The sequence below is a fragment of the Triticum aestivum genome, chromosome 5D (genome assembly GCF_018294505.1).
Source record: "Triticum aestivum cultivar Chinese Spring chromosome 5D, IWGSC CS RefSeq v2.1, whole genome shotgun sequence".
In the NCBI taxonomy this organism is placed as follows: Eukaryota; Viridiplantae; Streptophyta; class Magnoliopsida; order Poales; family Poaceae; genus Triticum; species Triticum aestivum.
This window is the reverse complement of record NC_057808.1, coordinates 446,153,690-446,161,419: the sequence shown is the minus strand read 5'-3', so window position 1 is coordinate 446,161,419 and position 7,730 is coordinate 446,153,690.

Here is a 7,730-nt window from a genome sequence, read left to right as displayed (position 1 = left end):
ATATATTTTCAGATATATAAACCAAAAAAACCCAAAAATACCTTGCTGCAATTTATTTAGATTTATTTTAGTTTGCTTTTTTATTTATCTTTCATACCTATCTCTGTTAGATCTCACTCTCATTCGAGACCGTGAAGGGATTGACAATCCCTTTTTCGCGTTGAGTGCAAGTGTTTGTTAGTTTGTGCGGGTGCATAGATTGGAGACTTGCTTGTGCCTCCTACTGGATTGATACCTTAGTTCTTAACTGAGGGAAATACTTATATCTACTTTGCTGCATCACCCTTTCCTCTTCAAAGGAAAAATAAACGCAAGCTCAAGAAGTAGCAGGAAGAATTTTTGGCGTCGTTGCCGGGGAGGTTCTACATCAAGCCTACCAAGTACCCATCATAAACTCTCATCTCTTGCACTTACATTATTTGCCATTTGCCTCTCATTTTCCTCTCCCCCACTTCTAAAACGTTTTTTAAAAAATACAAAAACATTTGCCTTTTTATTTGCCTTCTTTCCGTTTGCCTTTATGTCTTACTTGGTTTGTTTGCTTGTTCGCTTGGAATAATTGTGTATTTATTGAAAATCAGAAAGCAAAAAGTTTATGGATCCTCATCCTCTTGCTAATATTTTTAAAAGATCCAACTATGATGAACCACTTGCTAGTGAGTTGAGTGCACTAGATTATCTTTATGAAGTTTTGCTTGAAACTCGTGAATCTGAAAATTGTAATGAAGTGTTAAAAGAAGAAATTTATGAAGAGATTCATGATAGCTCCTTGAATGAAAAGCATGATTCCAATGGTATTTTTATAAATTCTATTAATGTCAATTGTGCTAATAATATGCAAAACCCTAAGCTTGGGGATGCTAATTTTGCTATGCCCACTACTTATTGCAATGATCATGATTGGGGTGATAATGCTTCTTATGATCTTGAAAATTTATTTAAGCCTCATGATGAATATGTTTGCAATAATATTGAAAGTGGGTTGGGAAGAGTGTCAACTCTATATAAAAATAATCCCACTACTTTGGATAATGATTAATCCTATGATTTTTTTGATAAAAGTGGGCTTGGAGAGGTCATGACTTTATTTGATAACCCCGCTATTTTGGAAGAGTGTCAACTTTGCATGCATGTGGATCATGAAGAAAATATTTTATGTGATAATTATATTGTTGAATTTGATTATGATCCTACATGTAATTACTATGAGATAGGAAAATATAGTTGTAGAAAATGTCATGTTACTAAATTACCTCTCGTTATGTTGAGAATGCTATTGTTTCTTTCTTCCTTGCATATGCTAGTTTTTGCTTGTCCTGATAAATATTTTTCCTATAGAATGCCTATGCATAGGAAATATGTTAGAATCAAACTTGTTTTTCACATGTTATATGATGCTCCCCTTGTGCTTCAAATTTTTGTCTTTTATGTGAGCGTCATTAGAATTATCAACGCCTAGCTAAAATGCTTTAAAGAAAACCACTTGTTGGGAAACAACCCAATATTTTTCCTTTCTGGTTTTTTGAGTATACACATTATTACCTCTGTAGTAATTGTGTTTTGGTGTTTTAATTAGTGTTTGAGCCAAGGAAGACCTTTGGGATGGTCTACGGTGATAGTTGATTTGATCTTGCTGAAAAACAAAAACTTTTGCTCTCATTGCCAGAAATTTAAAAAATTACAGAAAAGTGCTTTTGATCTGAATTTTTTACACAAGATTGATATATAAATTGTCTAAATTTTCTTAAATTTTTAGAATTTTTGGAGCTACAGAAGTATACGAAATTTCCAGATTACTACAGACTGTTCTGTTTTTGATAGATTCTGTTTCTATGTGTTGTTTGCTTATTTTGATGAATCTATTTGTAGTATTGGGGGGTATGAACCATGGAGAAGTTGGAATACAATAGATATTATACCAATATAAATAAAGAATGAGTTCACAACAGTACCTAAAGTGGTGATTTATTTTATTATACTAATGGATTTTATGAGTTTTCTGTTGAGTTTTGTGTTGTGAAGTTTTCAAGTTTTGGGTAAAGATTTGATGGACAACGGAATAAGGAGTGGAAATAGCCTAAGCTTGTGGATGCTCAAGGCACCCCAAGGTAATATTCAAGGACAACCAATCATCTAAGCTTGGGGATGCCCCAGATGACATCCCCTCTTTTGTCAATCTATCGGTAAATTTACTTGAGGCTATATTTTTATTCACCACATGATATGTGTTTTGCTTGGAGCGTCTTGTATGATATGAGTATTTGCATTTTAGTTTGCCAAAATCATCCTTTCTGTACACACCTTATGACAGGGACACACATTAATCGTGAATTTATTGGAATACTCTACGTGCTTCACTTATATCTTTTGAGCTAGGTAGTTTGCTCTAGTGCTTCACTTATATCTTTTTAGAGCACGGCGGTGTTGGGGAAACGACATCTATGGGATCACAAGAATCCCTACTACGGTTGCCGGGGCGCGGGGTTGCGAGAAGAGCAGGATTAGTAACCAGCACGAGGAACGTTTACCCAGGTTCGGGCCGCGAGGATGCGTAAAACCCTAGTCCTGCTTTGGTGGGTGTATTTCAGAGAGTTCTTGAGCTCTCGAACTAGCTGTGGTGAGTGTGTGGTTCGAAAGAGCTGAATCCTTCTCCAGTATGCCATGGGCCTCCTTTTATAGTCGAAAGGGGCTGCCACAGTGGCACACAGGAGGTGGAAAGGCGCACAGTGCCCTGAGCTTATCGCTCGTATTACAATGCGTAGCTTAGGTGTCCCCTAACTTTATCGGGGACGGGGGCGAGGCCCGTCCCGTCCGTCGCCGCTCCTCCTCGCTTCGACACGCGCCCTGGCCAGTGAGACATGCGGTGCCATGTAGGCAGGCAGGCAGCTGAGGTGGCGCGGTGGTGGAGCCTTCATGAAGATCTGCATGTCGCCACGCAGACACTTGATGAGTTGGCCCGGGAGCTGCATGTTGCCACACAGGTGCCTGCTCAGCTGGTTGAGCTGGCAGCTACATGCAAACAGCGGTGGAAACTTGGTTGGCGCGGGCCTGGCGGTGGCCCTGCTGGCGTCCTTGGTGGGGGCCTTGCCGGGTGGCCCGGCAAGGGTCTTGCTGTGTGGCCTGGCAAGGGTCTTGCCGTGGCGCGCTGTCGTACCCGGCAAGGACCTTGGCGGGGGATCTGGTGGCCTTCCTCGGCAAGGATCTTGCCGAGGGTCGTCGTCTTCTAATCCTCATCTAATCTTGAGTGTTCCTTGTCTTCACAAAGATCTGCATGCCACCATGAAGGTGCCTCCCGAGCCCTGGCCCAACGTGATGTTGGAGACCGTGGGCTCAAGGGTGGCTCGCTCTGTTGGCGTGGGGCGAGCTGCCCCGGCAAGGGTCTTGCCGGGGCTGCTGAGGCTGCCCCGGCAAGACCCTTGTCGGGGAAACCTGCTTCGTCCCTCTGCTCTTTGTGGTCTTGGCCTTGGCGTTGCCCTGGTTATCTTGGGCTTCGGTCTTACCTTGGCTCACCTCCCCTGTTCTGCATGGTGTGACCGTGGGCGCGGCTCCGACTGCCCGTGCACAGGTAAAGGGGTACAAAAGTGCGCCCCTCCTTTTGTACACCGACAGGAGCCCCCGGGCCTGAGCCACACATAAGCGCGACACGTTGTTGGGCCAGGCCCAAAACGATGCGCGGGCAGGCGGGGCGGTTTTTACCGCGGTAAAACTTTTCACGTGTTGCGCTTCCCACGACCCGCGCGCAGTGCGGCGTGGCGCGGAGGGGTGTGCGTGACATGGGCGGCATGCGTGGGGTGGTTCCTGCACGCAGGCGTCACATCGTGGTAAAGAGGCGGCTCGCGCCTTCCCCATAAAAAGAGGGAGGCGTGGAGGCGCGGCTCATTTACCGCGCGGGGCCGGGTCACGGTCTTCAAGGCATCCACACCCCATGATCACGGGGTGGGGAGAGGTCGCCTCACCTGTCCCCTCGATTCTGCACGTTCGCCACGTGTCCTCCATGCGCTTGGGGTGGCAAGCGGTGGAGGCGGGAAACCGGGCCGTCGCTGGTTGGGGCAGCAGGTCGGTCCCGATTCCCTGCGCCTCTGGTGGCTGGATTGGCCGAGCGTGGCGGCCGAGCCCCGACCCCGCCCCTTTATAAGGAGGGGGAAGGGGGATGGCGTCCCGCACTCTTCTGTCATCTATCTCCTCTCGCTTCTGCTTCTTCCTTTCACTCGCCATGGAGAAATGGAATCCTGGCCCTTCGACGGTGGCGGCGAGGGTCGCCGCTCGACAGCGCGTCCCTCCTCCTCCTGAGCCCGTGGTGGTGGAACCGGCCGCAAGGGGAGGGGGGAGGGGGCGAGGCCGTGGGCGAGGCCGGGGCAGTGGTCGTAGTGCTCGGGGAAGAAGAGGACGGGGCGGCGCGCCGGCTTCGCCCCCTCCAACGATGCCTTTTCCGATGGAAGGTCATGTTGGAGACCAGCCCCGCGAATTCTTCATCAGGCTGCGCCGACCTCCGCGTCGTCGTCTTCGTCTTCCCGCCCCGTTTGCTTGGGAGATGGAGCGCGACCCGCCCCAATCCCTCAGATTGCACATGAGTGGCTGTGGGAATGGGGGCACGCGGGTCGACGTTGACTTCCCGGCTCCTCGGGTCATGTACCTCCGTCGTGGATGGAAGACGTTCGCTCGCATCCACAGCCTGACGGCGGGGCTCATCCTCTACTTCAAATTAATGGAGGACGGCCTGCTCTCCGTTAAGGTCCTCGGAGACTTCGGGACTCGCCTGAAGTGCTGCGTGGAGAGCTCCTCTGACGGAGATTCCGACGATGGAAGCTCTTCCTCGAGCGAGAGTGGTGAGGAGGACAGCGGGGCAGATGACGGGGACGAGTCCGACTAGGCGTCGGACGCCCTGCGCCTGGGCGAGTGCGGCAGCAGCAGCATCTGCACCTGGCCGCTCCTCCGGCAGAGCTTTGCCGGGGGTGGGGCCAGCTCCTTGAACTTCTCGGGGCCGTCTCCTTGGGCGGCTGGCGTCGCGAGGCTGCGGAAGAGGAAGAGGGCAGGCGGCAAGGCCGTCAACTCGGAGTACGCGGGCACCGACGCCTTCATCGCGTATTGCCGGTCCTGCCGCCTCGTCTTCCAGCTCCTTTCCCGGCACCGTCATCAACGGCCCACCCGTAGGTGGCCACCGAGGTGTTCTCTTGGTGCTTTCTGCTGCTCGTAGCTCGCCTAGGCACCCCTTTTGCCCTTTTTCCTCCTTGACCTGCCTCCTGAGGAGAGGGACAAGAAAGGGATTACGGGCATCTCATCTCTTTTTTAATCTGTAAGCCTTCGGGCCTTGTTAAATTTAAAGCTTGTAATCCCCCTTGTTCATGTTTTTCATTCCGTACGGACTGTACCTGTGTGGGATGCTTTTAATGAAAAAGGGATGTTTGCCGGGGTTTTCGTTCGTGGGTAGACCCCACGACAAGGAGCGAATCCTTGTTACAATTTAAGATAAACGATTTCACCCGGCAACAGGCCTTGCCGTCCCCCCACTTCGCTCGACCATTCTCGCGCCCTTGGCGGAGGCAGGGATGAAGCGGGCTTAGGCTCCTCGTTCTACTTCCTTGCCACCGTGACTACAACCAAATCCGGGCCCAGGAGATAATCCTTGGGTATAGAAAAGGGGAGCACGGTGGCCTAGAAATAAAACGAGGTTTCACATATCCCAGTTCCGTTCCAAAATGCATGATAGAGGATGAAAGACTTATCTGGATCTGCAGCCCCCGGCAACCTTGCCTTGCCGCGGTTGGATCCTTGTGCTTGCAGCCCCCGACAACTCTGGTTTGCCGGGGTCGGGACGTGCTACCTCTTGAGCACCGCGTTGGTTTTCCCTTGAAGAGGAAAGGGTGATGCAGCAAAGTAGCGTAAGTATTTCCCTCAGTTTTTGAGAACCAAGGTATCAATCCAGTAGGAGGCTACGCGCGAGTCCCTCGCACCTACACAAAACAAATAACTCCTCGCAACCAACGCGATAAGGGGTTGTCAATCCCTTCACGGTCACTTACGAGAGTGAGATCTGATAGATATGATAGGATAATATTTTTGGTATTTTTGTGATAAAGATGCAAAGTAAAATAAAAGCAAAGTAAAAAGCAAAGGAAATTAATAAGTGTTGGAAGATTAATATGATGAAGATAGACCCGGGGGCCATAGGTTTCACTAATGGCTTCTCTCAAGAGCATAAGTATTTTACGGTGGGTGAACGAATTACTGTTGAGCAATTGACAAAATTGAGCATAGTTATGAGAATATCTAGGTATGACCATGTATATAGGCATCACGTCCAAGACAAGTACACCGACTCCTGCCTGCATCTACTACTATTACTCCACTCATCGACCGCTATCCAGCATGCATCTAGAGTATTAAGTTCATAAAAACAGAGTAACGCCTTAAGCAAGATGACATGATGTAGAGGGATAAATTCATGCAATATGATAGAAACCCCATCTTGTTATCCTCGATGGCAACAATACAATACGTGCCTTGCTGCCCCTACTGTCACTAGGAAAGGACACCACAAGATTGAACCCAAAGCTAAGCACTTCTCCCATTGCAAGAAAGATCAATCTAGTAGGCCAAACCAAACTGATAATTCGAAGAGACTTGCAAAGATAACCAATCATACATAAAAGAATTCAGAGAAGATTCAAATATTGTTCATAGATAAACTTGATCATAAACCCACAATTCATCGGTCTCAGCAAACACACCGCAAAAAGAAGATTACATCGAATAGATCTCCACGAGAGAGGGGGAGAACATTGTATTGAGATCCAAAAAGAGAGAAGAAGCCATCTAGCTACTAACTATGGACCCGAAGGTCTGAGGTAAACTACTCACACTTCATCGGAGAGGCAATGGTGTTGATGTAGAAGCCCTCCGTGATGGATGCCCCCTCCGGCGGAGCTCTGGAACAGGCCCCAAGATGGGATCTCGTGGGTACAGAAGGTTGCGGCGGTGGAATTAGGTTTTTGGCTCCGTATCTGATCGTTTGGGGGTACGTAGGTATATATAGGAGGAAGAAGTACGTCGGTGGAGCAACCTGTGGCCCACGATGGTGGAGGGCGTGCCCTAGGGGGTGGGCGCGCCCCCTACCTCATGGCCTCCTGGAAGCTTCTCTTACGTAGGGTCCAAGTCTCCTGGATCTTGTTCGTTCCAAAAATCACGCTCCCGAAGGTTTCATTCCGTTTGGACTCCGTTTGATATTCTTTTTCGGCGAAACTCTGAAATAGGCAAAAAAATGCAATTCTGGGCTGGGCCTCCAGTTAATAGGTTAGTCCCAATAATAATATAAAAGTGGATAATAAAGCCCAATATTGTCCAAAACAGTAGATAATATAGCATGGAGCAATCAAAAATTATAGATACGTTGGAGACGTATCAAGCATCCCCAAGCTTAATTCCTGCTCGTCCTCGAGTAGGTAAATGATAAAAAAGATAATTTTTGATGCGGAGTGCTACTTGGCATAATTTCGATGTAATTCTTATTAATTGTGGTATGAATATTCAGATCCGAAAGATTCAAGACAAAAGTTCATATTGACATAAAAATAATAATACTTCAAGCATACTAACTAAGCAATTATGTCTTCTCAAAATAACATGTCCAAAGAAAGTTCATCCCTACAAAATCATATAGTTTAGTCATGCTCCATTTTCGTCACACAAGAATGCTCTCATCATGCACAACCCCGATGTCAAGCCAAGCAATT